This window comes from Camelus bactrianus, chromosome 11 (genome assembly GCF_048773025.1).
Source record: "Camelus bactrianus isolate YW-2024 breed Bactrian camel chromosome 11, ASM4877302v1, whole genome shotgun sequence".
NCBI lineage: Eukaryota > Metazoa > Chordata > Mammalia > Artiodactyla > Camelidae > Camelus > Camelus bactrianus.
This window is the reverse complement of record NC_133549.1, coordinates 33,350,186-33,362,767: the sequence shown is the minus strand read 5'-3', so window position 1 is coordinate 33,362,767 and position 12,582 is coordinate 33,350,186. Positions and strand designations below refer to the sequence as shown.

Genomic DNA, 12,582 nt, shown 5'->3' with positions numbered 1-12,582 from the left:
CAGTTTATAGTTTCATCTAAATGAATGACAAATCCCTCCCCCATCTTTTAAAAGTGGACGAGAGAAAATAAATCCAAAGGAGTGAATTTCTAACTGTGAAATTTCTAGTGCTTCGGCCCTAGGATATTCTAGCTATTTGAGAGTAGGGAGAACTTCTTGGTATCCCTAAAACAAGTGTGATTTAGGCAGTTGAGTATTTTGCTTACATCTCAGGCTGCCTCTGAATCACACTCCTGGAGGCTCACTTCAGGCTTGTGGGTGGCTTAGAAATTTGTTTTAGAAACAAGGTTTATGTGTGGACTGCACTTCCTCTGTGGTTCTCTCATTGTCTATTTCTGACAATATTTGCATGGAACCAGATATTTGATTTCAAGAACATCTGTTCTTACAATTCGTTTTCCACCTGAATCAAGGCTCTTCCGCCTGGGCTGAAAGAGCTGCTCAGCTCAGCAAGATTCAGGATGTGGGCAGCAGGGAGGGGGGAGGCTCGTGGGGAGGCTTATGAATACAAACAAGTAGCCTCAGAGGAAGATGTGATGAGTATGGAAGCCTCGGGGAATTAGTGTCATTGAGCCCTATTTTTCCAAGTGGGCACATACTCTTTAAAACACCAGGACTTAAAATGATTTTGCCATTTTGGTTAGAAATCTTTCTCAAATGTGGCACTCTCCCTTACCCTCCCCCAACCCCCACCAAATTAGAACACAAATTAGAATGAATTCATTGAGATCTTATTGCCCAACAGGTTTTGTTTTTTGGCCTCTAAACAGAAAGCACGGAGGCTGATTCCTAGACATTAATGCTTGCACTGTTTGTGATGCTTTTGGGGTTTATTAAGGTCAAAGAGCTTTATTCTTGTACTCAATGGCCCCAGGCTCAAGGTCGTGAAGGAGTGGCTGAAAAAGAAGGGCTGTGGCTGAGCTAGGGGGTTCAGCACACACTGACATCAGGGGTACTTGATATGACCTGGGCTCCCGTGGCCTGGTCTAAAATCCTCCAAGAGATAGGAAATTACTGAAAGGTCTTAAACAGGCATGAGTGATTAGATTCATATCTTGACAGGTCTCTCAGACTTCAGGTGAAGAACGAAGGGGAGGGGTGCAGAGGAAGCTCCCGAGTGCAGTGGTCCAGGTGGGAGGATGTGCGAACTCCCTTGTGATCTTGCATCTGCCCCCGCTGGCTTTCTCGCTCCTGACCGCGGCCCATGTCCTGCCTGGCTGGGTTCTGCTCAGATCTTTAAGTCAGATGTGTTCCTCCTCTAATTTCCTCTAGAAACTCTCTTCTACCTTTATTAAGCTCTTTCCCTCATTGTGCCTTGAGTCAGGGTCAGTAGACAATCTTGCATCCTTGGTGGTTTATCATTTCCTTGAGGTCTGGGCATGATCTCACTCACCTTTGTGTTTCCCGTAGAAGCCAGATATGTAGAGGTATCATTACGCGTTGTTTTAGCAATGTGAAGTGGCATTTGAAAATACAGGAGGCAAGAGGTAAATTTGTTGTTGAATAAATGAATGGATGGATGGTAAATGATTGGGTGGAGTTAGTGACAGAATTTTTGTGAGTTGGTTTTTGATAAAGAAGACATGACCACTGAGAAACCCATTGTAACCTGTTTCTCCAACATGTCTTTACTATAGCCGGATAGTCATGGAATTGCTAGGCAGGCACCCTGGATCAAGGCATTTCTAGATACATGTTGTTTGCAAACAGATGCAGGAATCAGCAATTTGAAACAATATCCATTGGTTCTGAGACTTTTTAAAAGGGAATAATTAATTGATTTTTTTTCTTGTATATATATTTTTATTGAAGTACAGTCAGTTTACAACATTGTATCAGTTTCTGGTGTACATCATAATGCTTCAGTCATACATGAACATACATATATTCATTTTCATATTCTTTTTCACTACAGATTATCACAAGATATTGAATATAATTCCCTGTGCTATACAGTATGAACTTGTTGTTTATCTATTGTCTATATATTAGTCAGTATCTGCAAATATCAAACTCCCAATTTATCCCTTCCCAACCCCTTCGCCCACTGGTAACCATAAGTTTGTTTTCTATGTCTGTGAGTCTGTCTCTGTTTTGTAAATAAGTTCATTTGTCCTTTCTTTTAGATTCCACATAGAAGTGACATCATATGGTATTTTTCTTTCTCTTTCTGGGTTACTTCACTTAAAATGACGTCTCCAGGTCCATCCATGTTACAGCAAATGACATTATTTTATTATTTTTTATGGCTGAGTAGTATTCCATTGTATAAATATACCACAACTTCTTTATCCAGTCATCTGCTGATGGACATTTAGGTTGTTTCCACATCTTGGCTATTGTAAATAGGGCTGCTATGGACATTGAGGTGTATGTATTGTTTTGAATTAAATATAATTCTGGATATAATTAATTGATTTTTGGTAAATTTGTGGAGTTATGCAAACTCCACCACAATGCAATTCTAGAACTTTTCCATCACCCTTTATCCATTTGTTCCTACCTCCAGCCCTAGGCAACCACAATTCTAACTTCTCTTTGTGGATTTGCCTTTTTTGGCCATTTGTATAAGTGGAACCAAGCAATATGTGGTCTTTTGTGTCTAGCTTCTTACATTTAGTATGTTTTTGAGGTTCATACATGGTATAGCATGTGTCAGCGTTCATTTCTCTTCATTGCTGTAAAATATGCCATTGTGTTAATATACTGCATTTTCTTTCACCATTTGGTGGACATTTGATTTGTTTCCAGTCTTTGGCTATTCTGAATTATGCTGCTATGAATAGTTGTCTGAAAAGTCTTTGTGTGGACAGATGTTTTTATTTTTTTTGGGTAGTTACCATACCTCTGTTTTTTATTATTTTGTTTTATTTTTGTTTCTTTTCCCTTTAGCAGCTTTTTTTCCCCCATTTAGTAGTTTCAGAAAATATATACGTTCAGTTCCAGTTTGAGCTGGTTCACTGGTTTTAAAAACCTTTCAATTCAATTAGAAAGTTAATATTTGGATTCACCGTGGGATTTAGCAAATGAGTACATTCATTCTACTTTCTGGTTCATGTTCCACTTTAGTTCCTGTCCCTGTTGGCAACTTAAAAAGTCTGCAGCCGATTCTGTGCTGGGAATGAAGACAGATTAGTGCACAAGGAGAAAACTCATCTCTTTATTAAACTGAAGCATTGAAGTGAAATTGCCATCTCTCCTTCATTCTCCAACCCACATCCGCACATCTATCCTTGGGTATGGGGTTTTTTTTCATTTCATAAAACCTCCCACAGTCATCTCTGTTAGAAGGTTGTGGATTACGGCCCTAGAGGCCAGTAGGGGCAGGCTCTCAGCGTGTGTGAGACAGCGATTCGAGCGTCCAGAGCATAATACTGTCTGGCTCTAAGGGCAGGGGTGTCTCTTACAGGAGGTCAGTTGTACCTCTGGGAAACAATTGCTGGCAAGATCAGGACTGGTCCTTTCTTCTCTTTGACCTGCTGCCCTTCAGTCATTGATCTTATTTTAATGCAAGCTCCAGCATTTCAAGGTAATTTCCTATACTAGTAAAAATTTATTTATAGGTAAAGGAGAAATGATTGTAAAACTCTCACCTATGTCTGGTAGCTTTTAGTTTTTAACCACAGAGGTATCTGTTATATATGACCCAACTTTTTAAATAATTGCAGTCCTTTGGGGGTTCCAGGGTAACTTAAGATGGAGAGTTGGCAAATGTAAGAAATTATATTTGTATTAACTGAGGGCCCACTGGTAAACTGGTTCATCATGTGACATTGAAAGTCACTCTCAGGGGGAGGGTATAGCTCAGTGGTAGAGTGTATGCCTACCATGCATGAGGTCCTGGGTTCAATCCCCAGTACCTCCATTAAAAAAATAAATAAATAAACCAATTTACTACCCCCTCCAAATAAATAAATTATTAAAAAAAAAAAAAGAAAGAAAGAAAGTCACTCTCTCAGCTGAACATCCCCATTGTTCTCCTAAATTTCTACCCGCTCCTGGCATATCCCCATAGTGCAGCATGAGAGGGAAAGATTAGAAGGAGCGTTATTTAGAGAGATGGATTCTTGTGCTTGCTGCAGTGAATGACCTGGTCCTCTGCTTGCTGCAGTGAATGACCTGGTCCTCTCCAGGAAGTCGTTATCCGGGAAGGGGCAAGAGAGAACCATATGGGAGCTTGAAATAACCTGTGTTTTGATCTGGGTGTGGTAACAAATGTATACATACTTCTAAGTATGTACAGATACACTGAGTTGGCCTCTCAAGATTAGTGTAATCTGTTATACTTGTGTTATACTTCAATAAAAAGGTAAAATAGTAATAGTGGTAATGAGAAGGAATCAGGATCCAGTTTCTTCCCATCTTTCAGCTTTGTGTTTCGCTGTTTCAATTTTGGGCAGACATCGTGGTGGGTAATATCAACCAAGGGGATGAGAGCTGGTTCTTGGGAGAGGAAGGCAAAACACCTTTAGCTATTACAAGTGTCTGTGTCCTGCCAAAGGGCCACAGTATATAAAAGGATATGTAATATACTTGTGATATTAAAATTTAATGGGGGAGGCGTTTTAGGGGAAAGATGTCTAAAATGTCACAGGAGTTGGGAGGGCAATGAAGGAAAGAGACTAGGGAACATTGCACTAATCTGATCATATAACTGCTGGTTTATTTTGCCTGTGCTTGAACTTCATAAAACACAATCATGTAGTATGTGGCTGGAGTTTTATTCCATTGGTCCATTTGTCTAACTTTGTGGTAATAACACGTTAATAAAATAGCATATTTAAAAAGTCTTGCAATTAGATAGTATAAGTCTTCCAAATTTCTTCTTCAAAATTATTTAGGGTATTTTAGACTTCATGCATTTTAATATAAAATTTATAACAATCTTGTCAATATCTGTAAAAACATGAGGTTTTGGTTGGAATTAAATCTATAGGTGTATTTGGGAAGAATGGACATCTCAACAATATTGATTCTTATAGTTCATGAAAATAGTATATTTTCTCTTTTCACTGAGGTCTTTAATTTCTCTTGGCAGTGTTTTGTTGCTTTTAGTGTAGAAGATTGTGCACATTTATTCATTCTTAGATATTTGGTATTTGAAAATGCTACCGTGAATGATACATATTTTGAAGATTTCATTTCCCAAATTTTTCTTGTTAAGGTATACTAATTGATACTGGTAAATGGACTTCAGTCATGCAACGTTGCTAAATTTACATATTAAGTCTAACGATGTGTTTGTAGATTCTGTGGGCACTTTGACATACCCGATCATGTCATGGGCACAAAGTGGTATTCATACTCCTTTATTTCCAACTTTGTAGCTTTTATGTTTTTGTTGCATTACTGCTCTAGCTAGGATTTCTAGTACAATTCCGAATACACGGGGTGACAGAGTATATCCTTATCTTGCTTCTGACATCACAGGGGAATTTTTTCAATATTTCATCTTTAAATATGATATTAGGTGAAGTATTTAAACTTTAATTGAGATATATTTTGCAAATAATAAACTGCATCCATTTAAAGTATACAATTCAATGGGTTAAACCATCGTGAAACCACCTCTGTAATCAAGATAATGACCATTTCCAACACCTCCAAAAACTTACTGGTAGGCAGAATTCTAAGAACGATCCTCAGTGGAGGTCATCCTTGTAAAATCTCCTCCACTTTGAATGTGGATGGAACCTGTGAATGTTATGAGATGGCATTCCCATGGTTATATATGTTACATGGCAAAAGGAAGACTATTCAGCTTGGCCCAACTTCATCACACAAGCCCTTTATAAGAGGAGCATTTTCTCTGTCTGGAAGCAGCAGAGAGATTAAATCAGAGAGATTTAAAGTTTGAGAAGGACTTGACCTGCTTTTGCTTGTTTGAAGATGGAAGAGCCACATGAGAAAGAACTCAGACGGTCTCATGAAGCTTAGAGTGACCTCTAACAGCCAGCAAGGCATCATCAGGGACCTCAGTCCTACAAACACAAGGACATTCCAACAACCTGAATGAGCTTGGAAGCGGACTCTTCTGCAGGGCTTCCTAAGAAAAATCCAGCTCAGCCTTGATTTCCGCTTTAGGAAACCCTCAGCAGAGAGCCCAGTAGAGCTCGCTTGGACTTCTGCCCTAAAGAACTGTGAGATGTTAAAGGTCATTGTTTTAAGCTGCTGTGTTTGTGGTAAATTTTTAGGTAGCAATAAAAAACTAAAACACATTTTGATACCTGGAAGTGGGTGCTGCCTTAACAAATAACCTAAAATGTGGGTGTGGGTTTGGAATTAGGCAGATGTTGGAAGAATTTTAAGGAGGTTAATAGAGAAATTCTGGATTACCTCGAAAAGACCTTTAGTAGAAACACTGCATAGTAACAGATTTTGAGAATGAAACATGTTATTGGGAACTAGAGGAAGGGATGTCCTGCTGTGTAGTGGCAGAAAGCTTTGCAGAATTGTCTCCCACCCTTACATGGACAATGAAACTTACCAAGTGACGAACTTGGACATTTAGCTGAGAAGACTTTGCAGCAAAATGTTGAAGGGACAGCCTAGTTTTTTCTTGCTGCTTCTAGAAAAATGTGAGGAGAGAGATAAATTGAGTGAAGAACTGTTCAACAAAAGGGAACAAAGACTTGATAATTGGGAAATTGTCAGCATATCCAGGTGGCAAAAGGTGATACAATGTAAAAATGCCTGCTGAACGTGTGACATAGAAAAAAGGCTGAGGGTGTAGTTATACAACGTTTACTGAAATTTCAGAAAGATCAAAAGATCAGAGTATTCAGCTACACAAAACGATCAGAGTATTTCGCCCTTCCAAGAGGTTATACATCTTCTAAATCAAACCAGAAGACTTCTAGGACACTTAAGAGCACCGTTCCTCAGCCATCTCAGGAGAAGCCAAAGAGGGAAGAAATTCTACCTCTGAATGGCAGCTTTAGCTATAAAGTTATGAAACTATGGAGTTTCATCCTGCTTGCGAACCTGTGAGTGTGATGAGATATCACACCTGAGAATGCATTATATGAAACAATTTACCTTGAAATAAGGAGACTGTCAGTGAGCTGAATTCAATCACATGATCCATTAAAGGGAGAGGTTTCTCTGGCTAGTGATAGAAGAGAATGTTGGGAAGAGAAGTCAGAAAGATTCAAAGACTGAGAACTTGATGTTCTTGACAGCTTTGAAGATGGAGGGGGGCATGTGAGAAGAAAGGATGAAAGTCTTCAGGATATGAGTGGTATCTACCTACCAGCCAGCAAGAAAATGGGGACCTCATTCCTACAGCCACAAAGAACTGGATTCTTCCAACAACCTGAATACTCTTGGAGGCACATACTGCCCTCTGCCTGCTACACACATCCCTGACCTCCAGGTAAGAGTCCATCTGACTGATACCTTGGTTTTGGTCCTGTGAGATCCGAAGAAAACAACCCAGTTAAATCCACCTGAACTAATAATCTTCCAAACTGTGAGGTAAAATTTTTGCTGCTAATATTGTGGTATTTGTTACATAGCAAAAGAAAACTAATATGTTAGTCTTTTGAATTTTAGCCATCCAATTGGTATGCAGTGGTATCACTTTTTGATTTTATTTTTAATTTCCCTGATGATTAATGATGTCAAACATCTTTTCTTATGCTTATCCTCTATCTGTATATCTTTTTTGGTGACATATCTGGTCATATCTTTTGTTCATTTTTTAATTGGATAATTTTTTTTTATTATCCAGTTGTAAGAGTTCTTTATGTATTCTGGATATAGGTCTTCTGTAAGATATATGTGTTGTGAATATTCTCTGTGGCTTACCATTCTGCCTTCTTAATGTTATTTTTTCAAATTGCAAAATTTTATAAATTTTGATAAAGTTCAATTTATCGATTATGTTTTTTAAGGTTCAAGGGTTTTGTGCCTTATTTAGAAATATTTTCCTGACCCCAAGTTTGCAAATATTTTCTCTTTTGTTTTCTTCTAGGTGTTTTATAATTTACTTTTTCTGTGTATGATGTCATGTGAGGGACAATATTTACTTTTTTCCTATTTAGACATCTAGTTGTTCCAGTACCATTTGTTAAAAGGTTTTTCTTTTGTCAATTGAATTTCCTTGGTCTCTTTGAGGAAAGTCAATTGACCATATACATGTGGGTCTATTTCTAGACTCTACTGGGTTCTCTTTATGTATACATATACACATTTATATTTTAATTTGCAAATACCACATTGTCTTGATTACTGTAATGTTGCAAAAAGTCTTAAAATTAGTTAGTGTAAGTCCTCCAATTTTGTTCTTTAAAAACATTGCTTTGGTTATTTTAGGACATCATCTTACCAATTTCTACAAGAAAACCTATTAGAATATTGATTGAGATTGCATTGAATCTATAGGTCAATTTAAGGATACTTGACATCTTTATCTTATTGAATCATTCAACTCATGAATACAGTATTTTATCTCTCCGTTTATTTACATCTCTGATTTCTCTCTGAATTTTTTCTGTTTTAGTTTTCAATGTGTAGCTCTTGTACAGTGTTTGTTGAATGTATTTTGTATTTTTAAAGGTCTATTGTTTATGGAATAACTTCTCTTAATTTCATTTAATGATAATTCATTGCTACATATAGAAAGATTAGGAAGTTTTATATATTAAAACTGATATTGCTAAGCTCACTTATTAGTCCTAGTAACTTTTTTGAAAATTCCTTAGAATTTCTAAATATAATCCTGCAATCTGCACATAAAGACAATTTTACTTCTTCCTTTTCAATCTATACCTTTAAACTCTTTCTGGCCTCTTACTTGCTATGATCACCATGCCATTGTTGAAAGAAAGTATAAGAGTAGACATCTTGACGTTTTCTTGATCTTAGGCAAAATACTTTAGCCTTTCCTCATTAACTACAAGTATTTTTGTTTGCTTGCTTTTTCTTGTTTTGTTCTTGTTTTTGGTAGATGCTGATTATTTATTTGGAAAATTCCTTTCAATTCTTAGTTGACTGAGAGTTTTGTAAGGAATGGCTGTTGAATTTTATCAAATACTTTTGCTTCATTGGTTGAGATCACCTATTTTTTGATCTGTTGATAGTGTTGAATTCCATCAATTGATTTTGAATATTAAATCAGTATTGCATTCATGAGATAAATTCCACCTAGTCATGATATATTCCCCTATTAATATATTGCTGGATTCAAATTGCTAAAATTCTGTTGAGGATTTTTGCACCTATGTTTATGAGGAATGTTGGTCTCTGATTTTTATTTCCTTGTAATATCTTTATCTGGTTTGATGTTAGGTTATGCTAGCCTCATGAAATAAGGTAAAAGTGTTTCCTCCTCTTCTATTTTATGGAAGAATTTTTATCAAGTTGATTTTATTTCTTCTTTAGATGTTTGGTAGAATTCTCCATAATGCCTACTGGGATTGGTGTTTTCTTTGTTAGAAAGTTTTAAACTACACATTCAACTTCTTTAAAAGATATAGACTATTTATGCCTTTTGTTTCTTCTTGAGTGAGTTTGCTAGTTTCTATCTTCTCTCTTTCTCCCCTGATAAGTTTAGCTAAATATTTATCAATTTTATTGATTTTTTTGGTTTCATCTTCTTTATGTTTTATTTTCAATTTTATTCACTCTCTACCTTTATCTTTATTATTTTTCTTCTTATTATTTATTAGACTTTAATGTATTCTTCTTTTTCTGGTTTCCAAGGTGGAAGCTTAGATTGCTAACTCGAGACATCTCTTATTCTTTTTTAAACATAGCATTTAATGCTGTAAGTTTATCTTTAAGTACTGAGTTGTAGTCTGTAAGTTTTGATATATTATGTTTTCACTTTCACTCAATTAAAAATGTTTCCTAATTTTCCTTGTGATTTCTTTTTTGACCCATAAGTTAAATAGAAGCGTGTTGTTTAATTGTCAACAATTTGGGGATTTTCCCCATATCTTTTTGTTATTGATTTCTAGTTTAATTTTTTTATGGTTCGTGAGCATAGAAAACATTTTGTATGATTCACTTTACCTCATATGCTTTTTTAAGGCCACGTTACTATCTCTCTTGATGGATGTTTCTTGTACACTTGAAAATGAAGTGCATTCTGCTGCAGCTGGATGGAATAGTCTATAATTGTTAATTAGGTCAAACTGGTTGGTAGTGTTGTTCAAATCTTCTATATGCTTACTGACTTTTTGTTTTCTTGGCGGATCAGTTCCCAAGAGAGGAGTGTTAAAATCTCTAAGAATAGTTGTGGATTTATCTATTTCTCTTTTTACTTCTATAAATGTTTGCTTCATGTATTACTATATTTTCAAAAACAACTTCATGTGTAAATAATCACTTCTGTGTTGATCCTCAAACAAATCAAAACTAATTCAAAAGGAAAGTTTAAGAACAGGGGAGGATATGCTTGTCTAATAATTTTAGGCACAAACATCAATTCACAATAAGCCTCTGAGTAAATGTGAGAAATAGAGAGGCTTTTGTCAGTAACACAACAAAAAGCTTCTCTGTTTCTCTAATAATGTGAAGAGAGAGCAGCCTGCTGATATATTTCATATTAAATTTTAATTTTGTCTATAATGAGCATCATTTTTTTGAATCAGTCAGCATTCTCTCCATGGCTTATATGATACACAACACTCCAGTGATCTGAGATGTTGCATTCTGCCAGTAAATTGGCCAAGATCCTAAATACATGCATTCCCTGTGATCTGTGGTCCTGAAAACTCAATATCCCACAAAGACCTGGTATATTCCACTGGACAGCGATGAGCTAGGATGAATTAAGCAGTGTGGTTATGGCTCTATTACTGTAGATAACTAGCTATAAGCTTGATTTAGGGATGGCTTTGCTTGTTTCTTCTAATTATTCCCTGCTCTGGTTGGTGAAGCTGGAGCTGACTGGAGTGTGTATGGGATGGATGGGATCAGGTCTTGGTGAAATAGATGCACTCACTAATGGTGAAAGGGTTATTGGCTACAATGGATGGTCCTGCATTAGACGTCACATAGCCTTACTACCGCTATTTTCCAAGCATCACTGTTTTAAGGACTTGTATTTTTTATCTGTCTGCTAATGACTCAAGCAGTGGGAAAAACTGTAATGGGTTGGTTGGAGCACCTCCTCAGGTTCTCCTAATCTCCTCCATTCTTCAGAACCCACCTCCATTCTCTGGGATACCTCCCCTACTACCTTAGTCTTCACCAACCTCAAATGTTCTCTGACATTACTGGACATTCCATAATTCAGCATCAATTATGCATGACCTTTTGCATTGTAGTTTTGAACACTTGCTCCCACGAACAAAAGCTAATTGATTGTTGAGATCAACTCCTCAACATAAAAGTTTCCATAATTTCAGTTGAATGAATGAATGAATGAGCCAAAATTTGGGATGTTGGATTGGGGAGAATTTTGTGCTGTTACTATATAGGAGAAGCTGTCTGCAATATTTGGTTTCTATACTTCAATATATACCAAGTGAAATTTCTTACACTTTTTGACTGTTTACTGGACTACAAGGACAAGAGTTTAACTCAGAAATATTCCAGAAAGATCAAGGCATTACATTTTTCTACATACCTCTCCTGTATTTGCCACAGGTCAGAATACTTGTAGTTATGATATCTTCTAGTTTTCCTTTTTTTTTTTTTTTTTTACTACCTTTGATTTCTAAGTTAGAGGACACAGTAGCTGCTAATTCAACTACAAGTAAACCTCCTTATTGAGCATAGTATAACACCACCAAGATATTACTAATTCTCAGAATCTGAAAACTTAATACAATGATTACAAAATCTGGCTAAGCATCAAAACTACCTGCAGAACTTTGTGAACAGTTAAATATCCATGATCAGAAATTCTATTCAATAAATTTGAGAGGGAACCTGGAAACAGAATTTTGAAAAGTGCCCAGATAGTTCCATTGATCATCCAAGTTTGGGGATCTCCATTAGCAGGCTGATCCAATGATCACAGCCTAGCCACAGTAAGCTGGGCTGTTGCATCTGCTAGGCACTATGCTACTTTGAAGGAGAGTGGCAGTGTGGAGATGACTCAGTCCCCCCTGTTGGTGGTTGCACAGCTAAGGATGGAGAACTTGCTTATGTTGCAAATTTTACCTCAATGGTTGGTTCTATGAGAGGTCAATGCTGGGCTTCATTTTATGTTCCAAGGCTTTGTGGCTCTTGATGTAAGAGGAAAGGAAGAAAAATTCCAATAAAAATTGCCAATAAAAAAGGCAACTAGGCAAAAAAAAATTTCTAATGATTTTTTTCATGAGTGTATGTAAGAAGATAAGTAATCATTTGCATGTCTCTAGGACAGTTTTTAAAAAAAAAACTAGGCATTGGTATTTTTAAAAGGACATTTTTGTAGCCCTTTGTCAATTATCTGTGTGAAATCAGGCTTCAATCCTTAGAAAGGTTAGTGGCCCTCATCTAGGCACTGGTACCTGAGTCAAAGTAGAACTGGAAGTTCTCACTGCATGAGTTGTGCCAAAGTGATTCTTCCTGCCTTGTTTCAACTCCTTCAGCTCCCTCAGTCAGTTGAAGCCTTCCTTCTGAGCTACAGAGAAGTGGCTAATG

General features: G+C 36.7%; 1 non-coding gene across 1 annotated transcript; it reads left to right on the top strand.

Moving 5' to 3' along the window:
- The first annotated feature begins 3,792 nt into the window (after positions 1-3,792).
- Positions 3,793-3,865, top strand: TRNAG-ACC (transfer RNA glycine (anticodon ACC)). Its single transcript has one exon. It is a non-coding gene; the product is annotated as a tRNA-Gly (tRNA).
- The last annotated feature ends 8,717 nt before the right edge of the window (positions 3,866-12,582 follow it).